Consider the following 14664-nt stretch of genomic DNA (forward strand, 5'->3'; position numbering starts at 1 on the left):
CGTAACTTTTCTGTATGCTTGTAAGTGTTGTTGCCTGTGGGTGCAGGCAGATCTACTTCACTATTAAATGGATGCCATACAGAGTAATCTAGGATAAGGACAAAAAAAACAAAGAATTTAGGTTTAAAGGACTTAACCCACCACAGCACCTTTTACCTGTTAGAATTGTATGCTGCGACCCTCGTCCCTTTCTGCATGTGTGGTGGGTTAATATTGCCCAAAGTTTGCCCCCCATCATCTGTGACATCATCAAGGTTGAGTTTAGGATGTCAGCTTCCTTTTTATACCTGGGTCTGGGTCAAGAGGGGGCAGGTCAGGAAATTCTCAACACACACATTACTAATGAGCAGTGGTCCTTGACTAAATCATTGTTGCTTTAAGCAACTGCAGACTATTATTCTACTATCGAATCCTTTTGTTTTCTTAAAGGGGAACTATCCCAAAAAAAAAAATGTTATATAAGCTTCAGCATACTGAAATAAGAAACTTTCTAAATACAATCAATCAAATATTCTGTACCGTTTCTGAAATAATCAAGTTTATCTTTACTATTCCTCTCTCGGCATCTGTTTCTCTTCATTCTGTCTTCATTCAGGAGTTGGGTGTCAGACGAATGATCCAATATATTTTATAGGGGGGCTCATTTTGCCTAGAAGATGTATTAGAGCTCACTCAATTGAAATCACCAGACATCATGTCTCTCTACATGCAGAATTTGTGTTATTTTGTTTGTACTGGAATCAGTTATTTGAGCGAGCTCTAATGCATCTGCTAGGAAAGGGAGCCCCCCTATAAGATTTATTGGATCATTCTGACACCCAAATCCTAAAAAGACAGGCAATGGACTGTACGAAAGTAGGAGGGGGGTTACATTCATTTTATAATCCACAAATTTCATTGAATCCTATGACACCGCTAATCACTGATTGTAACCAATGAAATCACTTAGCATTGTTTATAAGGGTATGTTTTATAGGTTATCCATGCTTATAGTGTACAGGTATGGGACCTTTTATCCAGAATGCTCGGGACCTGGGGTTTTCTGGACAACAAATCTTTCCATAATTTGGATCTTCATACCTTAATTCATGTAAAAAAATCATGTAAACATTAAATAAACCCAATAGGCTGGGTTTGTCTCCAATAAGGGTTAATTATATCTTAGTTGGGATCAAGTACAACCTACTGTTTAATTATTATTACAGAGAAAAGGAAATCTGTTTTAAAAATGTTGATTTGGCTAAAATGGAGTCTATGGGAGACGGTTTTTCCACAATAGATGATATCATTTACAGGATATTCATGTCTCTTGGGTATTTTATACAGTTCTACACCCCCTGTGTAAGTAGGTTTTGGGCAAGCCTAAAAAATGGGGGGGGGTTGTTAATTACCCATATATTGACATAAGCAACTGTATTGCCAGGATTTTAATAGAAGCAACTGAATAAAAATGTCATAATACAGGTTGTGGAGGTGCAAACAGAAAATTACACTACACTGGATCTAGTGGTCTCTAAGCATCTAGAGCAGTGATCCCCAACCAGTGGCTCATGAGCAACATGTTACTCACCAACCCATTGGATGTTGCTCCCAGTGGCCTCAGAGCAGGTGCTTATTTTTGAACTCCCAAATAGAGACTCCTGTAGGCTGCCAGTCCATATTGAAGATACCAAATAGCCAATCACAGCCTGTATGTAGCTTGTTCATGCTTGTGTTGCTCCCCAACTCTTTTTAGAGCTGAATGTGGCTCATGGGTAAAAAAAAAAATTGGGGATCCCTGATCTAGAATATAATGCAAATGTGCAAGTAGCAGAAGTCCTGGGGAACAGTGATAGTATTGATGCAACAAAAACTTTTAGGAAAACAAATGTTTGCATTTTAAGGTCATCACATCAATTCATAGACTGGGATGTTAGTTAAACAGACAGAATGGGGGCAGAGAGGACAAACAGCTTGTGGGACCTACAAACACTATAAGAAGAAGACAAAACGAAGAACTTAATTTGCAAACACTAATCCCAATTAATTTAAGTATGTAGAGAGAGAAAAAGAGATAGATGATAGAGAGAAAGATAGATAGGTGATAGAGAGATAGATGATAGAAAGATACTGTAGATAGAGAGTTTAGCTCCATTAAACATGTTAAATACCCTGTAGTTTAACAGAGGAGCCAGAGTTAACTCTTAGGGGCAGATTCACTAACTTCGAGTGAAGGATTCGAATGAAAAAAATTCGAAGTATTTTTTGGGTACTTCGACCATCGAATTGGTTAAATTCGTTCGAATTCGAACGAAATCTAACGATTCGAAGTAAAAATCGTTCGACTATTCGACCATTCGATAGTCGAAGTACTTTCCCTTTAAAAAAAACTTCGACCCCCTACTTCGGCAGATAAAACCTACCGAAGTCAATGTTAGCCTATGGGGAAGGTCCCCATAGGCTTGCTAAACTTTTTTTGATCGAAGGATATTCATTCGATCGTTTGATTAAAATCCTTCGAATCGTTCGATTCGAAGGATTTAATCGTTCGATCGAACGAAAAATCCTTCGATCGTTCGATCGAACGTTTAGCGCTAAATCCTTCGACTTCGATATTCGAAGTCGAAGGATTTCAATTCGAGGGTCGAATTTCGAAGTATTTTTAACTTCGAAATTCGACCCTTAGTGAATCTGCCCCTTAGTATTTTATGGAATGGCTGATTCTAAGCAACATTGTGTCTTTTTTTTAAGTTTTTGATTTATTTTCCTTCTTCTGACTCCAGTTTTCATTCACTCCGTCTAAAAAACAAATGCTCTATAAGGCTACACATTTATTGTTATTGCTACTTTTTATTACTCATCTTTCTATTCAGATCCTCTCCTATTCCAGTCTCTTATTCAAATCAATGTATGGTTGCTAGGGTAATTTGGCAACCAAACTGCTGAAACTGCAAACTGGAGAGCTGCTGAATAAAAAGGTAAATAAATCAAAACCACAAATTATAAGAAATGAAAACCTAATTGTCTCAGAATATCACTGTCTACATTATACTAAAATTTAACTCAAACCCCTTTAAATATATATTAAATATAGAGTAACAAAGTAAATTGTAACCATCCTTTTGGGGCCTGATGCAATCCACCCTTGATTACTTAGAAACCGTAGTTTCAGTTTTAGTCAGGCCACTTTTTCTTTCTGTTTCTGTCTTTTCATTTTTTTTAAGACTCTTTCATGTGGTATGGTACCAATAAATCGGAGGATGTAATTGTATGTCATTTCAGAATTAAAAAAAAAAAAAAAAAGGATTATGATCTCAGCCTGGTAATTACAGGCTTGTAAGTTTGACATCTGTGATGGGGAAGTTATTTGAAGTTTGTTTTGAGATCACATTCATGATTATGTTCTGCAGAATGCCATTATAAGTGATAATCAGCGTGGCTTTATGACGGACAGGTTATGTCAAACAAATATAATTGTGTAATAATTATGTAGTAACGCACCAAAGAGAGGGGATTGATCAATGCGCATTACCTGGTCCCTTGTTTAGTGATGTAGTATCTGTGCAAGTTCAGACATTTTTAAAAACCAAGTTTTAGTGACATGGTTATGATTCTAAAATTGCTAGGCTACCATACCATGTCAAGGTAATATTACTGGTCCCTAATATTGATGAGCCAAATTTTTTGCCAAGTTTTGCTGTGAAAATGACTCCCATGGGAGAAAAAAACGGTTGCTCTTCAAATAAAAAATTGTCGCTTGTCCAAAAAATGTTGTTGCCCATAGACTTCGTCGAAACAGGTCAGATTCACCCATCACTAGCCCTAACTATTTACCTCTGGTCGTATTTTTCATAGGCTGGCACATCCCTTCATAGTTGCATTTATTGGGACACTGGGGAAAAATCCAGTGAGCTCCCCACAGCTGCCTGATTCGGTTACATTGTGTGCTAATCCTAACCTCCCCCAGCGTTGAATAAGGATATGAAGGTATGTGCTGGTGGGGGTGGCAGTGGGTCATGGGTGGGTGTGGGCCCCTGATGGCGCTCCTTACCAAAGCATTAGTCTCAAAGGTTGATCCCCCCACTGTAGCTCTTATAAGAGTGATCTCCAAGACCAACAGCCATTCTCGAAACGGCGTGGAATGAGGGATACATTGTTTTTGCTAGGGATACACCGAATCCACTATTTTTGAACCCCTGAATGCCTTCGCGAAAGATTTGGCTGAATGTGAATGCTTATTAGCAAATGCAAATTAGGGGTGGGAAGCGGAAAACATTTTTTACTTCCTTGCTTTGTGACAAAAAATCATGCGATTTCCCTCCCCACCACTAATTTGTATATGCGGATTCAAAATTCCAAAAGAGTGCTGCCGATCTCACCTCAGAAATAAGGAAAAATGAAGAAAAATATATAGTGTAGCGTTCTTGAATAAGATTACGCCTCAGAGTAAAGGCATTCACACATTCAGGGGCAGATTTATCAAGTGTCGAATTTCGAAGTTAAAAATACTTCGAAATTCGACCATCGAATTGAAATACTTCGACGTCGAAGTTTTTTTCATCGAATTTGGGTATCCTGCGGTCGAAGTAAAATCGTTCGATCGAACGACTAAATCCTTTCAGCGACCATTCAAACAATTTTACTTTGTGGAATTACGAAGTTAAAAATACTTCGAAATTCGACCATCGAATTTAAATACTTCGACTTCGAATTTCGAAGTCAAAGTTTTTTTCATCGAATTTGGGTATCCTGCGGTCGGAGTAAAATCGTTCGATCGAACGACTAAATCCTTTCAGCGATTGATGAAACGATTTTACTTCTTAGAAAAAATGCTCTAGAAGGTCGCCATAGGCTAACATAGCACTTCGGCAGGTTTAATTTGGCGAAGTATTGAAGTCCAATCTTTTTTTTTTAAAGAGACAGTACTTTGATTATCGAATATTCAAACTATTTTACTTCGAATCGAAGTTGTAGTATCCTATTCGATGGTCGAAGTATCCAAAAAATTACTTTGAATTTCAGATTTTTTAACTTTGAAAATTCCCTCGAATTCACTTTGACCCTTGATAAATCTGCCCCTCAGTGTATTAACCTGACCTAAAATTAGTTCAGGTGAAGTTACTCGTACACAATTAAAACACCATCAAATTAAAGTGCGATTAAGCCAGTACGTGAAGAAAAGAGTTCTCTTAGACAATAGGTGGGTACCCACACGGCTTAAGACCCCGTTTCTGGAAGTCGATAATACTCAGATGATCAGAATTAAATTCACATATCGAGATTATCAGTTGCTCCTCGAGTCCTTCCCTTTGGACAACAATAAGAGTGGCATGTGCGGAGCGTTTTAAAATACTTTAATAAGAATTTATTGCACTTACAGAATTTTCCCTTTTAAAACCAATGCGCAATGTTCCTCTCATAAGAGCCGGAGCTTCCTGCAATATTGAGATCTCCGCGGTTCTTTTCCCCTGTATGCGGGCACTCCGCTCTGTGTGTTGGGATGTCCGTGACGTTCCTCAGATCTGGTTGTGCATGTGCCAAATTCCTTCCACCTTCATCACCGCTGACGCCTTTCCACGAATAGGCTTCCTCTTAGAGCGCTCTAAACTTTAATTTTTAATATGCAGATTCGGTTTGGCTGGGCAGAAGGATTTGGCCGAATCTGAATACTGCTGTAAAAGGCAGAATCCTGGCCGAATTCCAAACCAAATCCTGGATTCGGTGCATCCCTAGTTTTTGCTGCAAACATATTAAAGGACACAGAAAGTATGGGGTGCCAATATGTTAGGCACCCCCTGTTAATGCTGTCATGGGAAAATAAATTTTTTTTCAAAATGAATCAGTTAATAGTGCTGCTCCAGCAGAATCCTGCACTGAAATCCATTTCTCAAAAGAGCAAACAGATTTTTTTATATTCAATTTTGAAATCTGACATGGGGCTAGACATTTTGTCAATTTCCCAGCTGCCCCAAGTCATGTGACTTGTGCTCTGATAAACTTCAATCACTCTTTACTGCTGTACTGCAAGTTGGAGTGATATCACCCCCCTCCCTTTTCCCCCCCAGTAGCCAAACAAAAGAACAATTGGAAGGTAACCAGATAACAGCTCCCTAACACCAGATAACAGCTGCCTGGTAGATCTAAGAACAACACTCAATAGTAAAAACCCATGTCCCACTGAGACACATTCAGTTACATTGAGAAGGAAAAACAGCAGCCTGCCAGAAAGCATTTCTCTTCTTAAGTGCAGGCACAAGTCACATGACCAGGGGCAGCTGGGAAATTGACAAAATGTCTTGTCCCATGTCACATTTCAAAATTGAATATAAAAAAATATAAAAAAAATCTCTTTTGAGAAATGGATTTCAGTGCAGAATTCTGCTGGAGTAGCACTATTAACTGATGTGTTTTGAAAAAAACGTTTTCTCCGATGACAGGATCCCTTTAAGAAAAAAAAAAAATAGGAGGAGCAATTATACCTGCCGAAGATGGCACCAAGAATGATTTCATCAAGTCCCCACATTTTTGTCACATAGGAATTCATGACCTGAGTAGGCCTTTGCTCTCATTATAAAAGATTGTGGATACAAAGATATCTGGATATATAAATATATTAATATAATAGTAACCCAATTAGTCAGTTCTGGATTATGAAGATTCTATCTTTAACAACTTGAGGACACATCCTGTCCATCGTTTTTGGATTTATGGCCACGTACCGAATCCACCACCAAAGATTCAGCTGAATACTGAATCCAAAAATAATTAGCATGTTGCCAATTTAGGACAAAACACACTGCATTGTGATGAACTTGTCATGTACATAGATCTATAGCTGTAAAGGATAAGTAAATGTAAAAAAAATTAAATTGTTCATGTTGCTTTTCTAAGCACTTTTGCAATTTACATGAGTTATTTTTTTTCAGTTTCAGAGCTATTTAAGCTTCTATTAGTTGCCAATATAATGAATTTTGCGGCAATAGCACCACCTGCTGGTCAGTTTCTGTAACTGTACAGTCAAAGATACGTTCAGAAGGAAGACAGAGAAGTGTTCTGATGTTGCTCAGCTCAAGAAAGAGATCCGAAGCCTCAGATGCCATTTTCCACCTCCTTCCTGAGCACAGCAACATCAGAATGTTTTCCTTCCTTCATCAACCTTTAAAGTAACCATCACTACAAATTAGAAAACAAAAGCAAAGATCTGATTGGTGGCTATGCAGCAGTATTTCAGGGGCTGCTGCCACTTGAGAAGATGGAAATGCATCTCTTAAAGTTACCAGAGGTATTTGATCAATCGATGTAATCGATTTTACATTTATTTTTCTTTGGTGTGGGGTTGGATTACTTATAATGTTATTTGAAAGATTAGTAGGGTTTCAGAATATCAGGACTGGTTTAACTTCTGATGGTTGGCCTCATGCTGAGTTCTAGCTTCTCCTTAAGCAAACCCTACGGCAGGAGTGCCCAAAAGGTAGATCGGGATCTACCAGTAGACCTTTAGGGCAGAGACACGCTCAGATTCGGGGAGATTAGTCGACCCGGCGACAAATCTCCTCTTCTTCGGGGCGACTAATCTCCCCGAACTTCCTTCCTGTCGGCTTGAATATAAATTGGCGGTGGGATGGCACTTGGAACACTTCGTTTTACAAAATACGCCCTGAAATTTCTCATGAGGCAACTTCAGGCAACTTCGGGCAACTTCAGAAAAACTAAGCAATCCAAGTGTCATCCCGCCGGCGATTTACATTCTAGCTGGCGGCGGAAAGGCAGTTTGGGGAAATTAGTCGCCCCGAAGAAGAGGAGATTTGTCCACGGGCGACTAATCTCCCCGAATCTGAACGTGTGTCTCTGTCCTTAGCTGGTGATCAGAAGATCTCAAGATACTGTCAGCTTGTCTAAATCACCCTCCTGTTTTATGCTTTTCATTCAGACATTTATTATGTTACGGTTACATAAGAAAAAGTTGTTTGTTAAATATAGCAAAACATATTTTCCCCATAAATCAATATTTAAGTAATATTTTCCATGGAGCAGAATGCTAACAATGCTTTTATGGATATAGATCATAATGGGACAACATCAATTAAAGTAGATCTCACATTAGTAAAGTATGGGTACTCCTTCCTTATGGTCACACTCTTTATCTATTAGTATAGATATTCAGTGATGGAATGTTCTCTGCAAACAATTAGGCTTCTCCATAGAGGTAACATTGTGAGGCCTATTTATCTAAATTAGATTTTCTGAGGTTTTAAAGGGTTTTTTCAATTTTAAAAAAAACTTGAATGTTTGCTCATTTATTAAAAAATCTTAATGTAAAAAACTTGATTGAATAACTGAAAACCTTGAATTTGTCAAGTTTCTAGGCTGAAAAAAGTTTACAAGCTCAAAAATGGCTTGAATTTTGCCTAGGACAACTCCCATTCACTTGTACACAAACTCGTCAGCTTTTAGATCCTGGAGTATTACATTCGATTTCTTTGTGCTTAATAAATACCAAACATTCGAGTTTTCGTAAATATAACTCAAATTTGTGAGTTTTTGTGCAAAAAAACCACAAATCGTGGCAAAAATTTGAATCCAAACTTCGATAAATCACCCCCTTATTGTGCACAGGCAGAATGGACAAACAAAGCCCTTTCTAATTCATCTGCTCTATGGCAGGTGCCTCCGCACATTGTCCTTTGTGCCTAGAGCCTCATTTACATTAATAGAAACTAATAGTGTAGTAGAATAAGGTAACTTCCCAGGTTCCCCATGCAAAATAACATTTGTGGGTCCCCATCCACTAGTGGTGTGCGTGTCGGGAAATTCTCGACCAACACCAGACCCTAACCCGTCACCTCCCAACCCGTATCTGGCCGGCACGCCGATCCCCCTCTATTTATAGACCTGTGTCCGACCCGCCAGTGACCTGAAGATTTTGTGCAGGAGCTGGCCCGAACCCACCCGACCCACAGGTAAACCAACGGATCCCGCAGATTCCAGCACATCAATACCATCCACATCCCCTTTACCCACAATACCGGCAAGTGCATGCCCTGAGAAGCACTGGTGGAAGCAGGAGGCAGGGGAAAGGCACCGAAGAGGGTACCTTGTGGGGCTCCTCCAGTCACAGAACTGGTGTATTGGTAATTGACAACTGGATAACACACCGAATGCCAGGACATAACTGATTTCTTTCTGCCCTGTGGGTCTCAGCAGAAGTGGACACCTAGAATAGTTGAAGACCATCTGGTCCTATGTTTAGTGTTGGCATCTTCTCCTGTGGTTACCGGATCTTGGGAAGAGTGAAATTAGGCAAGGGCATATTTAAACATATGTGGGTACCTATCCTTACACCAGTGTTTCCATATTTCTATCTAACCTTGCTATTAGTTTAAGAGATACTGTCATGGGAAAAAAAAAATTCAAAATGAATCAGTTAATAGTGCTGCTCCAGCAGAATTCTGCACTGAAATCCATTTCTCAAAAGAGCAAACAGATTTTTTTATATTCAATTTTGAAATCTGACATGGGGCTAGACATTTTGTCAATTTCCCAGCTGCCCCAAGTCATGTGACTTGTGCTCTGATAAACTTCAATCACTCTTTACTGCTGTACTGCAAGTTGGAGTGATATCACCCCCCTCCCTTTTCCCCCCAGCAGCCAAACAAAAGAACAATGGGAAGGTAACCAGATAGCAGCTCCCTAACACAAGATAACAGCTGCCTCTTCTCTTTTGAGAAATGGATTTCAGAGCAGAATTCTGCTGGAGTAGCACTATTATCTGGTGCGTTTTGAAAAAAAAACATGTTTTCCGATGACAGGATCCCTTTAAGGACTACAGGGGCAATTTGTGGTTCAGAAAAGGGACGCTTTAAGCCAAAGAGCCTGAAATCTCTGCTCTGGACAAAGATTTAGCAGAGAAACCAGCAGTTCCCAGACTGGAATGAAGCATCTTTTCAAGCTAAATGTGCTTAATTGAGATATAATGAACAGACTGCTCCACTGGGCCTGTTCATTCTTCCCTCAAACAGTTTGGCTAATTTATGAAAAGTACTGGAGCTCATTACTCAGTCACCTGCTCAAGCGATGGACCGGTGCCTTGCACTGTATTTCATGTTCCCTAAATAAATAATGTTGGAGGATTCTGGCGTGCAGCAGTTAAACTGGGCTCCCAGGAGGCGCATCAACATCACAGATCATTGATTGCCTTAACTGAGAAATCTGAAGTCCTAATAGCATTGGCGGTCTGTGCTAAGGAACGATAGCATCTCCTTTCTCAGCTTCGCGCTCAGTTTTTTCCGGGAACCATAAAGCTTTCAAGATGGTGGCCGTGTAATGTTATCTGATACCTCTTCTCAAATCCAATAAGGCCACTCAAACATCACTAAATGTGCTGCAGAATGAATATAATACATGTTGGCATAAATACTAGTCTCCCTCTGAGCCTTCTGTGCCCTTTGGTAGATGAAATGTCTTCACTAAAACCCTCTCAACCTGAAAATCCTGAATCCTGCCCATCATATCTCCTAACAATAGGTTCTGTTCTTCCTGGTAATCTAATAGCCGTTAGATTGGCACACTCAGTGGCAACACATATGCTGCATACATCAATGGGTGCAGATATCAAACATATAGCAGCCTATTTATCACATTCCTAATTTGTATAACGTTAGAGGTCTTCTTCTACTTCTAATAAACTTGTTGTTTTAAATAACAACACACAAATGTTTGCTTTTTTTTAAAAAAAAAAATCTGAAAATAAAAACACTCAATTGAATAAAATTTGGGTATGAATGAAATTTGTACTCTATAATGTCAATGGGTTGGAAAAATAGAAGAACTCTAAATTTGCCTTAGACAGCTCCCATTGCCTACTACATGAAGTCGGCAGTCTTTAAGTGTTTTTACATGCAAGTTTACAATTTTTTTGTGCTTAATAAATATTTTACATTCGAGTTTTTGAAAGCATAATTTGGACTATAGGAGTGTTAACTCAAAACATTCAAAAAATGAGGCAAAAATTTGAATTTGAGCGTTGATTAGGAATGCGTTGAATCCACTATTTTGAATTCGGCCGAACCCCTGAATCCTTCTTGAAAGATTCGGCCACATAACGAACCAAATTCGAACTATAATTTGCATATGCAAATTAGGAGTGGGATGGGGATAAAATTTTTTACTTCCATGTTTTGTTACAAAAAGTCACGCGATTTCCCTCCCCGCCAGTAATTTACATATGCAAATTAGGATTTGGTTTGGCCAGGCAGAAGGATTTGGCCGAATCCGAATCCTGCTGAAAAAGGCCAAATCCCGAACCGAATCCTGGATTCGGTGCATGCCTAGCACTGATAAATCACCCCCTTAGACTACATACTAAAATCCACCTATAGTCTAAAGAGGACCCTGCACAGTACATCTTATGGTTTAAAATATATTTTCACGGACAAAAAAAAATTTCACATTTTTATATATGATCATGTAACTGTCTCATGAAGATGCCTATTTGTGAGCACATCAGTTTTTTGTATTACTAGAATATCAGTGCACACTGAGAGGCATTTTAGATCAAAAGAGGAGGCTTGGGAAGTTCATAACATTTTACATCTTCTTCCTCTAGATCAGGGCTATCCAACTGAAAGCCTCTTAAAACAAATGTGGTCCCCAACATGGCCAAGATCTCCATAGAACTCTATGTATATATATATATATATATATATATATATATATATATATATATATATATATATATATATATATATATAAAATCTACAGTCTGGTCATTTCCCTATGGGACCAGACTGTAAATTATATCCTTATAAATGGCACATTCTGATGGCAGAATGCGCCGTTTATTACAGTGGTCCATGTCCACCGAATTTGCCGCATCGATACCGAATTTGATGGCGCGCGTCCGAATTTGCCGCTGCCACGTTCAAATTGGACACCGGCGACAAAAATTGGACTCCAACCCCCCTCCCGACATTTCACACAAAATGTAGATTATAATGCATAATTCGGCCTTGCGCTTTTATATGGTCACATAACTCCTCGGTGACTTAATATCTTTATAATACACAAAAGCTATGAATATCTCGTAAATTATATACAGTACTTATAAACGGTGAGTTCAGATGTCATCAGTTATAAACATGACTTACTGAAATTTGTGTATTATAATAAATAAAGTACCCAGTCTTGTAAAATATAAGGATATTAGAAGTTACCTTGGAGTTCCATGACCCGTATAAAAACACTTGGCCTTAGGCCTCTTGTTTTTATATGGTCATTAAACTCCTCGGTAACTTATAATATCCTTATATTTTACAAGAGGGGGTACTTTATTCACTTTATAAATTACAGTAGGGGGTACATTATCCCCCCCCCCCTTGATGACGGCTCGAGTCTAAGAGCCGAAACGTTGAATAAACCCATTTTTTTCTTCACAAAAGACCTATGAGTGCGGATTCTCTCTCTCTCTCTCTCTATAATACACAAGAGCCAAGAAAATCCTGTAAATTATATCCTTATAAACAATGCTTAGTGATGCCATTGGTTATAATCGGATTTTATTGATGTCATTTCTGTCACATGACTCTTGAAAAATTAGTAGTGTAGCATGCACAGCTTTGGGGCACAAAGTTTTATTTTAAAAACATATATGTGATCCTAAAAATGAGTACCACCTGCTCTCTTCCCCTCTCTAAAATCGACGTCTTCCTAGCAGTTCTTTATTGTGCCCTGGGTTGGACTGGCAGGACACCACAAAAAAAACCTGGTTGTCCCGTGTCTTCATGGGCCCCACCAGCCCAGTTCCACTCCCTGTGGCACTGTGGAAGCTCCCCTGCCGCTCCCTCCAGCCACAAGTTTAGGGAAAATGTATGCATCCTGCTCGGTGTAACATCAGGGGACAAGTTGTAGGGCAGATGTTGGGAGAGGGGGCCCTTGATGTCTGGGGGAGGCCTTGTGGTTGCAGACCTGGTGAGGCCTGGACACCCAGTCCAACACTAATTGTGCCTCCCCCACCACAGTTCTTCGGTGTGCCATCCATCCTTGCATTTAGCTGGCAGATCCCTGATGCCTCATACATCCTCGTCCCTTCTCCATGTAATGTCATCCTTCGCCATCCTCCATGATTTTTAAAGGGATACTGTCATGGGGAAAAAAAATTTCAAAATGAATCAGTTAATAGTGCTGCTCCAGCAGAATTCTGCACTCTCAAAAGAGCAAACAGATTTTTTTATATTCAATTTTGAAATCTGACATGGGGCTAGACATATTGTCAATTTCCCAGCTGCCCCAAGTCATGTGATTTAAGCTCTGATAAACTTCAATCACTCTTTACTGCTGTACTGCAAGTTAGAGTGATATCACCCCCCTCCCTTTTCCCCCCAGCAGCCAAACAAAAGAACAATGGGAAGGTAACCAGATAGCAGCTCCCTAACACAAGATAACAGCTGCCTGGTAGATCTAAGAACAGCACTCAATAGTAAAAACCCATGTCCCACTGAGACACATTCAGTTACATTGAGAAGGAAAAACAGCAGCCTGCTAGAAAGCATTTCTCTCCTAAAGTGCAGGCACAAGTCACATGACCAGGGACAGCTGGGAAATTGACAAAATGTCTAGCCCCATGTCAGATTTCAAAATTGAATATAAAAAATCTGTTTGCTCTTTTGAGAAATGGATTTCAGTGCAGAATTCTGCTGGAGTAGCACTATTAACTGATGTGTTTTGATGACAGGATCCCTTTAAGGTCTGACAAATACTCCCTCATCCTTTCACCATTTTTTCTCTCATCCCACCTCCTCTCTGATTTCTCCTCCTTATGCCCAGCATTGTCCTCTCAACTGCCCTCCCCCTTAAAACAAGAGGTAGAATGGGGAGGGGTTGGGGGTATGAGCTGCATAGACTCATAACTCTGAGCCAATGTAGCCATCTTTATCCACATTGCAAGTGAATTTAGTTGGGCAAAATAAACTTTACTTAAACCATAGAAATTTTTAAAACATTGTTTTTTTTCTTCCTTTGGAATCGATAATAACAAAAAGCAGACTGGCACCATTTTGTTTAAGCTGTTATCATAGCAAGCTTTGAATCTCCCAAACTGCTACAATATAAGGCCTAATGTCCATGTCCATGCACAGGCTACAACATTATAGGCAGGGAGGAGAGAGGGGGAATGTGAGCAGCAAAATCACATGAAGAAAGTGCAGAAATGAAAGTGAAACTAATTGCTGTGCCTGAGGCATAGAGATGGGAACGTAATATATTGTATGATTGATAGCTGAGGGTTTCAAATGAATGAATAGCAGGTGTGGATGGTTTTTTTTCTCAAAATTATTTGGGTTTCATGTTTCATTCAAAAAGGACTTTATGGGGCAGATTTATCAAGGGTCGAATTTCAAGGGTTAAAAAATCCTCGAATTCGACCCTCGAAGTAAAATCCTTCGAATTCGAATATCGAATTCGAAGGATTTTAGCGCAAAAGCTTCGAACAAAAGATCGATTAAAAAATCGTTCGATCGAATGACCGATGAAATCGTTCAAATCGATCGATCAAATGATTTTTCTTACATCAAAAATTTTTAGAAAAGTGCTCTGGAAGGTCCCCATAGGCTAACATTGCACTTCGGGAGGTTTAAAGTATGAAGTGGAAGTTTTTTTAAAGAGACAGTACTTTGATTATCGAATGGTTGA

Source organism: Xenopus laevis, chromosome 3L, assembly GCF_017654675.1.
Source record: "Xenopus laevis strain J_2021 chromosome 3L, Xenopus_laevis_v10.1, whole genome shotgun sequence".
Classification (NCBI taxonomy): Eukaryota; Metazoa; Chordata; class Amphibia; order Anura; family Pipidae; genus Xenopus; species Xenopus laevis.